The following is a 10,262-nucleotide window of genomic DNA, read 5'->3' as shown; positions in this document are numbered from 1 at the left end:
TCCCTCAAGTCTCAAAAAAATGTATCTTTAAGCTGTAAGGCTCCTTCATCTCGGTGCTGCGCCACCGGTTAGACCACATCCTGGAGGGGCCCTGAGTCGTTCCTACTCACAAAGGGGCCTGCCAACTTCATTGCCTATTTTCAGTTGTCATGACTCATACATACTCCGTCCGAGCCCCAACTGCCTTTCCCAGCTCATATGTATCCAGCTGCCTAGTCCAACAGTAGTAATAGTGTACTCAAAATAGCTCCATTTTCACAGTAACTTTCAATTCAGGGAAACATTCTGATAACACAGTAATCGTACTTCTTTTCCAAGGAAACACCAAATGCCAGATGATGCAGGTGCTGCTGGAGGCCCTGGAATGGGAGGCTGCGGCAGCTTCTGGGGAGGATTTGCAGGGGCAGCTGGGTTTGGCGGGGCTGAGGTCTGGGTTCAGCTGAGGCTGCAGAGCTCTCGGAGACAAGGCTGAGGGCAAGGCTGAGATCCCTGCCACCAAGCTGGGCCACCTAGTCAAGGATACGAAAATCAAGTCCCTGGAGTAGATCTGTCTCTTCTCCCTGCCCATCAAGAAATCTGAGATTATTGACTTTTGTCTTGGGAACATCCTCAAGGTGGAGGTTTTGAAGATTATGCTCATGCAAAAGCAGGCCCACACTGGTCAGAGAACCTGGTTCAAGGCCGTTGTCACCATTGCAGACTACAATGGACATGTTAGTCTGGGTGTTAAGTGTTCAAAGGGAGTAGCCACTGCCATCCGTGGGGCTATCAGCCTGGTCAAGCTCTCTATTGTCCCTGAGCACGAGGCTACTGGAGAAATATCAGCAAGCCCCACACCATCCCTTTCAAGGTGACAGCTACTGTGGCTCTGTGTCCATGAGCTCCATCCTCATCCCCATCCCCAAGGGCCATGGCATCATCTCAGCCCCGGTTTCCAACAAGCTGCTGATGGCTGGTATCGCTGATGATGGCTGGTAAAGACCACTGCTACACCTTGGCCAGGGGTTGCACTGCCACTCTGGGCAACTTTGCTAAGCCCACCTTTGATGGCATCTCTAAGACCTACAACTATCTCACCCCTGAGCTCTGGAAAGAGACTGCATTCACCAAGTCTCTATCAGGAATTCACTGTCCGTCTTGTGAAAACCCACACCAGAATTTCTCTGCACAAGACCCACGCTCCTGCTGTGGCCACCACATAAGTTTATATAAGAATAATAAAGTGAGTTAAGCCTGTATTTAAAAAACAAAACAAACAAAAAACAGTAATTGGCCCTGGCTGGTGTAACTCAATGGTAGAGTTTCTGCCCTTGCAATGAAAGGTCACTGGTTCGATTTCCGGTGAAGGGCATGTACTTGGGTTGCAGGTTCATTCCCTAATCCTGGTCTGGGTGCATGTGGGAGACAACAGATTGATGTATCTCTCTCACATCGATGTTTCTCCTCTCTCCCCCTCCCTCTCACTCTTTCTAAAAATCAATGGAAAAAATATCAGATAAGGATTAAAAAAAAAAAGGATATACAAAACAACAGTAATTCTATTCTACACTAATAAAGATGCTAATTGACCGTACCTTCCTTAAACCCACCAGCCAATCAGAGCGACTATGTTCAAATTAACCCAACCAAGATGGCGGTTAATTTGCATATACTGGCTGGGCGCGAAGACTGAAGACAATGTGGAAGCGAAGTGCTGCAGAAGGGAGCAAAGTAGAGGCGGTGGAGACAAGAATGGAGCCAAGGTGGCGGAGGCGGGAGGGAAGCCAGCCGGGAGGTGGAGCGGGAGGGAAACCAGCAGGGCAGCGGAGTGGGAGCAAAGCAGGAATCTTCCTGCAACGGGCCTCTAGTAATAATAATTAATAATAATAATAATAATAATAATAATAAGTAACATTTATTGAAAACTTATTTACATACCAAGCATAGTTCTAAGTGGCTCTATGTGTTCACTAATTAATTATTACAATGTTCCTATACAGTAGGTACTATTATCCCCACTTTACAGATAAGTAAGTTGTGATGCAGAAAAGATGTAAAAAATGTACAAAGTAATCCCTCAAATTGAGCAGTTCAATATCGTACACATTCTGTTTGCTGTACTATTACCTATTCTAAGACTTACTGAGTTATAGATCTGGGCATAAAATAACATAGATGATTTTATGAACACAGTATATTTCTGAAATATATTTTAAATCAGACCATTCTAAGATTAAACCCTAAATAGGCATTGTCTGATATATTCGTCTTGGGCGTTGGCCCTGAAGTTGTACAAGGTCAAGTAACACATTTGGTAAAAAGTAAACTATAGGCTTAGTAGGCAGTTTTTAGTATGTGAAGCAGAGAAAGTTTACCTGAAAAAATGTTTCTTCAAATGATTAAACATATTCAGAGAGTTAGAAAAAAATCTCCCTTTATGATAAATATAAAATAAACTATGTGTAAAAGAAATATGAGGTTACAAGCAAAAAGTAAGCTCTAGATCTGGCTACACTGTTCCATGTATTCGTCACAGCCAACACGTGGCTCTGAGCTGCATGTGTAGGGTGCACACTGGAATTCAAGGACTTAGACTAAAAAAAGGTAAAGGATCTCATTAATAATTATTTACATTGGTTATTAGTTGAAATAATACTTTTATCTATATTGTATTAAGTAAATATACAATTAGTTATGACTTTCATTTTACTTAAATGTGACACAGATAATTTTAAATTAGACGTGGGCCTCTCAAGCTCTAAAATATGTAGACGGTGCAAATGTTCACTCTTGTTTTCTGTGTGCTATAATGTTAGTCTCTACAGACAGTGTTATAAAATTTTATGTGTAAGAGTCCCGAGATAGGAAGATTTTGGAAGAGCATATGTGTAATATACTATCATATAGTAAGTAACTTTAAAAATGGAAATTAAAAGCCTACTATGTAGACTAACATATGGTTTTTCTAAACTCGTACTGTGAAAGACTTTCTGTAAAGAAATACAAAAGTGCTTACTAAAATAAAAAAGAGAAACAGTGGTATATTTCAACTGTTGTGCCTCAAGAATTTTTGAACCCACACTGTGGACTACCTCTGAAAAAGACTGCTCACATGACAGTACGTCTGTTGAAATTTAGGATTAATTTCCAGGTGGCTATTTCCCTGATCATCAAAAAGAAAGAATTAGTCAGGAGCCATAGAAACCCAGGAGTCTCCACTTTCTGTTTACACATGAACTTCCATTCTGCTGCCCACAGCTAATCCACAAAACAGGTCTTCCTTGCGGACTCTGTGGTCCCTATCCCAGAACTAGTCCCATTTTACCTTCTCCCATACTTTGTCTCTAACTAGTTAAATCCTTTCAAAATGATGGCTTACATTTTTCTTCACCCTACTTGACGTATACAAACACTTTCAAAACTCCAGGATAAATATAAACGGCACGCTGCCTTTCCTGTTGAAGTCATGAGACCGGTGGTTTAGCCTGCATGCCCCCACAACGGTCACTATTTATTTATTTATTTATTTATTTATTTATTTATTTATTTATGCTAACAGTGGCCCAATAAAATCTTTCTTTCAAATAGACTTTCAGCTGTGGAAGGGAAAGGATTTTGTTTAATAGCAAGCAGGATATGATCAATGTAGTCACTCAGGAATCAAGGCTGCTGAAGGAGTCGCTGTCATGTTGGTAAAAAATAAGGAGAGATGAAGAAATAGAAAACTAAATTCAGAAATACAGAAAGTAAACGTTTATTTGATATTGTATATATGCAAGATGCAGCTCAGAGAATGAAACGGCGTCTGCTTTCCCACTCTCTTCTCCATGTTTGTGTTCAAAGGAATCTGGGTTTCAATCTTGTCAAAGACGTTAAAGACTGTGTATCCATATCACATTAAATACAATTGTATTTAAACCAAGATATACCATGAGGAATAATGGGGATACGTTATATACCTACAGATAGGAACTTGTGTTGGCTTATGAACACTACAGGGGTCAAAGTAGTGAAAGGTCAGGAAAAAAAGCAAGGGAGGCATAGGAAAGAACAGAAGTGCAGTTAGGACTGCACACCTGAGTCCTTTCTCTGTTATTTAGAAAAGATACTAGCAAGCCCCTGGGCCGCTGCTGGCATTTTGTTTTCCAGAGCATTGTCCTGCCGCGCGGATGAGGTGAAAAGTGACCTGCTTGCTCATTAGTGATGGTGCAACAACATGAAAAGCTGCCTGCCTGTGCTGTGTGAGGGATTTGATTATGTAACACCAAACAGATGCTCTAAGGGTTTTTGAAATAGCGAATCTAGTTTCAAAACTGCATGTGTTTTTCATCTAAACTGCTGAAGGAGTAACCCTGCTCCTGTTCATTTTACACAAGTTCACATATGGTTTCTTCACTGCAATGTGTCCCAAACTAGTTATCTGCGAATGACTTGGTTTGCCATTCTGATCAGTAATTATGAGCTATGAAGAGCCCTCAAGTGCTCAATTTCTTTTGAAGATATATCTTGCACTCTGATCCTTCTCTAAGAAAGTGTCTTTTTTTAATGGCTTTAATGTTACCTTTTAAGGTTAGGTTTGCAAACTCAGGCTTCAAGGTATTTTTTTTTTTTTTTTTTTTTTTTTGGCACTGAGGAGTGTTTCTTTGGTTATAGCCTTGAAGCCGGTAAAGAGATCTAACATATATGTGTCTGTGAGTGTGTGTTGGCTTGGGGGATGTGGGAGGGGAGGAGAGAGTTCAGATTAGCTGGAATTGAGAACAGCATGCTTTTTGATGAATTATACCTTAAAAAGAATACAGTAAAATAGTTAAGGTTAGTATAAAACAAACACAAATTTTGCATGATCATAAACTAATAAAGCAACATGAAGACAACCCCAACAACATTTCTCTCTTTGGTCAATAGCGAAAGGAGTAACTTTTTTTTTTTTTCAAAGGCAATTTGATTAACTAGGATGGCTGGGAAAATGTGATGTGAAGGCTGGGCCATTTAGAATTCTAAATATATAAGAACAGATTATCTTTGTTGTAACAGAAGTAGTAACAAAGGGAACACCACTAATGTCCTTTCAGGTAATAGAAGTGCATAAACAGAAATGAACAGTGTAGAGGAAAAATGGTATGGCTCTTCCTAGGGGGAGATAGTATTCTAGCTTTTAAACAGAATAAAAAAAAACTTATAGAACTAGCATAAATTTAAATTCAGAGAACAAGAGACTTCCTCTCTGAGTGTAGAAAGAGGTAAACCTTGAAGTTTTTCAGAAATTTCATTTTCCTTCTTGCCCTTTGTTGTATTACAAGTATTGGGGGAATGAGCTGTTTTTGTTACCTGGGAAAAAGATATGAACTTCCTAAATAGATATGATGACTTGATTGTATAAAGCCTGGTTATAATGAGCCATCATGTATTTTGTGAAGAAAAAGAAAATATGCTAGAGGGTTTTATAGGGGAAGTAAAGGGAGGGAATTATATAAGCTTAGAAAGCTTAAGTACTCAAAAGATCTTTCCTCCAGACAAGAGAGATACACCAAGAATGTGATGAGGGTAAAGGAGAAAAGAAGAAGAGAGAGAGAGAGAGAGAAGAGGAGAGAAGAGAAAGGAGAGGAAACACAGAACTTATCAACATTTTATCTAATGCAATCTTTCTAAACATCATAAAATTTTAAATAATAAAATAAAAATAGAAGGCCAGTGTTGCTCAGTGTTTGACCATCCACCTATGAACCACGAGATCACTGTTTGATTCCCAATCAGGGCATGTGCCCAGATTGCAGGCTGGATCCCCAGTAGAGATTGTGCAGGAAGCAGCCAATCAATGATTCTCATCATTGATGTTTCTATCTCACCTTCTCCCTTCTTATCTCTGAAATCAATAAAAACATATTAAAAATAAATTTAAAAATAAAATAGGGCATGATTGGAAAGAAATAGCTCTTACTATTATAGGCTCTTCAAGAAGGAATATGATCTTGACTCAAAAATTTATCAAACTGAGTCCACAAGAAGAAACTATCATTTTAGGCTTTGTGGTCCTGAGAAATGCTCTTCTCACTAATTTGATCACCCATTTGTCTCAGGACCTTTAATACCCTCCATCAATTTGTTAAATTGATCAACAATTTATTTATTATTATTATTATGCTAATTAGCCAAGAGTCATAACAGCTCAGGAGGAGCTGCACGTGCAGATGGGCGGAGGGGACTTGTGCTGCCCCCACCCCAGCTGGGGGCGGGAGGGAGCGGAGACACAACACACAGGAGGGCCTGCCCCCACCCCAGCAGACACAACCCTGTGGCCGGCCGGTGCTGTGTGGGTCAGGCGCAGGTCCGGCCCCCCACGGGGTTCCTCCTCACGTGATTTCAATCGCGCGCTGGGCCTCTGGTTTGTATATATTTGCACAATCCAAGCTTTGTATGAGAGTAACAACAGACTTTATGAGGGTCATTGCCGACCTGCTTTGGACCCAGGAGGGATCTGAGCCCCTTTCCACCAGACAGATGACCTCTTGAGTACTACCCACTGCCTAAACCATTAGCAGACAAGATTTACTTATACAGCAGTCAGATTCTTTTAGTTCATTGTTTTGCTGAGTCAGGCCTGAGTGTCTGGTTTCTGTTTAACTTAGACATTTAGTCATGTTGCTGGGGAAAATAGGATTCTTCCATGATTCTACAGGAAATGCAATACACACATGGAGGATGAGGTGTACTGGCAAGATTTGGGGGGAGCAAAAACAAAGGCCTGCCCCCAAGTTCCCAATGCCTCATCCACAACCAGGTGGCACAGCTCCATTTCCCTGCAGAAATCCAGCCTCTGAGACCGCCCCAAGCCCAGGAGGAGGGCCAGGACATGGAGCTGCCGGGCCATTAGCTTGGCATCCGAGGTTTTCATCATCCAGCAAAGTCTCTGCTCCTGTCCCTCCCACTTTAGGGCCTGTGCTTCAGCCCTTGTGGCTACCACACCCAGGCCAGTGAGGTTGCTGTGGTGAGAGAACTGGTGAATGCCTTGGGGGTTTTGTTAAACTTTGACTATGTTACCTCAGGTTTGGGAGGGATTAGGCTTTCTTTCAAACTAACCAGTCTTCTTCCTAATTCTTCCTGGGTTTGTGCTGGGCCCTCCACCTAACCAATCCCTTTCCTGAATCATCCTGGGTTTCCTACCCTTATCCAATCTTATCCTTTCCCCAGATTTTCCCAGGCTAGACTCCGCCCCTTCACGGTTGCCATTTTGGCTTCTACTGTGGACATCTCAGCAAAGAACTTTCCCCCTTGCTGTTTTTTTTTGTCCTCATTAGTCTGAGGGGAATGGATCGGTTGTTCCCCAGGGAGATTGGAAAGCCAGTACTTTCCTGCCTGCTCAGGGATTAAATCCCTTTGGCTGTGGATGCAACTGTCCCTTGGGGTGCCTGTGAAGCTGTAGCTTCCTGGTCAATCCAGCTTAATTAGATTGTCTGGCTCCCTTCCTTTTTGTTAATATCTGACTAACAGACATGCAGGCATACTTGCTTTATTAAGCTTTGCAGGCATTGCATTTATGACAAATTGAAGGTTGTGACAACCTTGCATTAAGCAAATCTATCTGCAACATTTTTCCAACAGCAGTTACTCCCTTAGTGCCTTTTTTTCATATTTTGGTAATTCTTACAATGTTTAAAAAGTTTTCATTATTATTATATTGGCTATGGTAATATGTGGTCTTTGATATACCACTGTAATTGTTTTTGAGGAGCCACAAACCACACCCATATATGATGGTGAACTTAATAAATATTGTCTCTGCTCTGACTCCCCAAGCTGGCCTTCCACCTTCTCTCTCTCTCTCTCTCTCTCTCTCTCTCTCTCTCTCTCTCTCTCCCTCTCCTTCTCCCTCTCCCTCTCCTGGGACCTCCCTATTTACTGAGCCATTGCAATATTGAAATTAGGCCAATTAATAACCTTACAATGGCCTCTAGGTGTTCAAATGAAAGGGAGAACTGCATGTTTCTCACATTAAATCAAAAGCTAGAAGTGATTAGGGTTAGTGGGAAAGGCACATCAAAAGCCAAGATAAGCTGAAGGCTAGGCCTCTTGCACCAGAGTTAGCCAACATGTAAATGCAAAAAAAAAAAAAAAAAAAAAAAGTTCTTGAAGGAAATTAAGTGCTACTCCAGTGACCACACAAATGATAAGAAAATGAAAGAGCCTTACTTCTGAAGTAGAGAAAGTTTCAGTGATCTGGAGAGAAGATCAAATCAGCCACAATATGTCCTTAAGCCAAAGGCTAATTTAGAGCAAGGCTCCTACTTTCTTCAATTCTGTGAAGAATAAAAGAGGTGAGAAAGTTGCACAAGAAAAGCTTGAAGGTAGAAGAGGTTGGTTTGTTAGATTTTAAAAAAAGATGCAATTTCCACAACATAAAAGTGCAAGGTCAAATGCTGATGTAGAAGCTGCAGTGATTTATTCAGAAGATGTTGCTAAGATAATTCATGAAGGCAGCTACCCTAAACAGCAGATTTTTCAATATTGACAAAGAGCCTCATGTTGGAAGAAGAGGCCACCTAAGGTTTTTATAGCTAGAGAGGAGAAGCCAATGCCAGGCTTCAAAGACCAGGCTGGCTCTCTTGTTAGGGTCTGATACGGCTGGTGACTTTAAGTTGAAGCCAATGTTCATTTATCTTTCCAAAAATCCTAGGCCCTTAGGAATTAAATTAAATCAACTGCCTATTTCTCTATAAATAGAACAACAAAGAACAACAAAACCTGGATCATAGAAAAGCTGTTTACAACATGGTTTCCTGTATATTTTAAGCCCACTATAGAGACCTATTGCTTTAAAACAAGACTGAGAGATTTTCTTCAAGATATCACAGTTCATTGAACATGCACTTGGTTTCCCAAGAGTGTTAATGGAGATGTAGAATGAGATTAATGTTCTCATGCCTGCTAACACAACACCCAGTCTGTACCTCGTGGATCAAGGAGTAATTTTGACTTACTTTCAAGTTTTAAGGTGTTTTTTTTAAGAAATACATTTGTGAGGCCATAGCTGCCATAGATACTAATTCTCCTGATGAATCTGGGCAAAGTAAAATGAAAAGCTTCTGGAAAGGATTCATCATCCAGATGTCACAGAAAGAGGTAAAATTAATAACATTAACAGGAAGAGGTTGATTCCAACCCTCATGAATGAGTTTGTAGGGCACAAGCCTTCAGTGGAGGAAGTAACTGTAGATGTGGAAATGGCTAAAGAAGACACATTTGAAGTAGAGCCTAATGTTGTAACTGAATTGGTACAACCTCATAATAAAACTTTAATGGATGAAGAGTTGAGCAAGGAAAGTGGTTCTTAAGTTGGAATCTACTCCTAATGAAGAAGCTGTGAAGATTGTTAAAATGACAGCATAGGATTTAGAATGTTACATAAACTTAGCTGATAAAGTGGCAGCAGGGTTTGAGAGGATTGAATCCAATTTTGAAAATAGTTCTATGGTGGGTAAAATACTATTAAACAGTACCACACGCTACAGAACATTTGTTAATGAAAGGTGCAGTCAATGGCTGAACAAATTTTATTGTTGTCTAATTATAAGGAGTTGCCACAGCCACCCCAACCTTCAGCAACACCACCCTTATCAGTCAGCAAGCAGACTTTAATTTAAGTGAGACCTTCCACCAGAAAAAAGATGGCAGTTAGCCTTTATTAACACTAAAGTATTTTTAAATTAAGGTATATACATTGTGTTGTTGTTTTTTATTTTTACAGGATGCTATTGCACACTAAATAGACTACAGCATATTGTAAACATAACTTTTATATACACTGGGAACCAAAAACTTTGTGTGACAAGATTACCGTGATATTCCCTAGAATGAGATGTTCTGGAATCAAATCCACAATATCTCCTAGGTATACCTCCTTCAGAAAACTTGTAAGAAACCCATATTACCCTGACTGGTTTAGCTCAGAGGATAGAGCGTCAGCCTGTGGACTGAATGGTCCCAGGTTCGATTCCGTTCAAGAGCATGTACCTCGGTTGTGGGCACATCCCCAGTAGGGGGTGTGCAGGAGGCAGCTGATTGATGTTTCTTTCTTATCCATGTTTCTAGCTCTCTATCTCTCTCCCTTTCTCTCTATAAAAAAATCAATAAAATATATTAAATATATTTAAAAAAGAAACCAATATGCTCAAGAAAAAAATATTTTTAATATATATTTTTTTACCTATACTTTAAGAATAAGGAGGGAAATAATACATGTTGAGGTTTTCTGAATTAGAAATATGATTAATGAAACCCTCACTTAA

At 40.2% G+C, this 10,262-nt stretch overlaps 1 pseudogene; it reads left to right on the top strand.

Annotated features, from left to right (window-relative positions):
- Nucleotides 1-328: 328 nt before the first annotated feature.
- Nucleotides 329-1,202, top strand: LOC132229295 (small ribosomal subunit protein uS5-like; annotated as a pseudogene).
- Nucleotides 1,203-10,262: the final 9,060 nt, after the last annotated feature.

Source organism: Myotis daubentonii, chromosome 3 (assembly GCF_963259705.1).
Source record: "Myotis daubentonii chromosome 3, mMyoDau2.1, whole genome shotgun sequence".
Classification (NCBI taxonomy): domain Eukaryota; kingdom Metazoa; phylum Chordata; class Mammalia; order Chiroptera; family Vespertilionidae; genus Myotis; species Myotis daubentonii.
The sequence above is the reverse complement of the archived record's forward strand: the minus strand, read 5'-3'. Positions and strand labels throughout refer to the sequence as shown.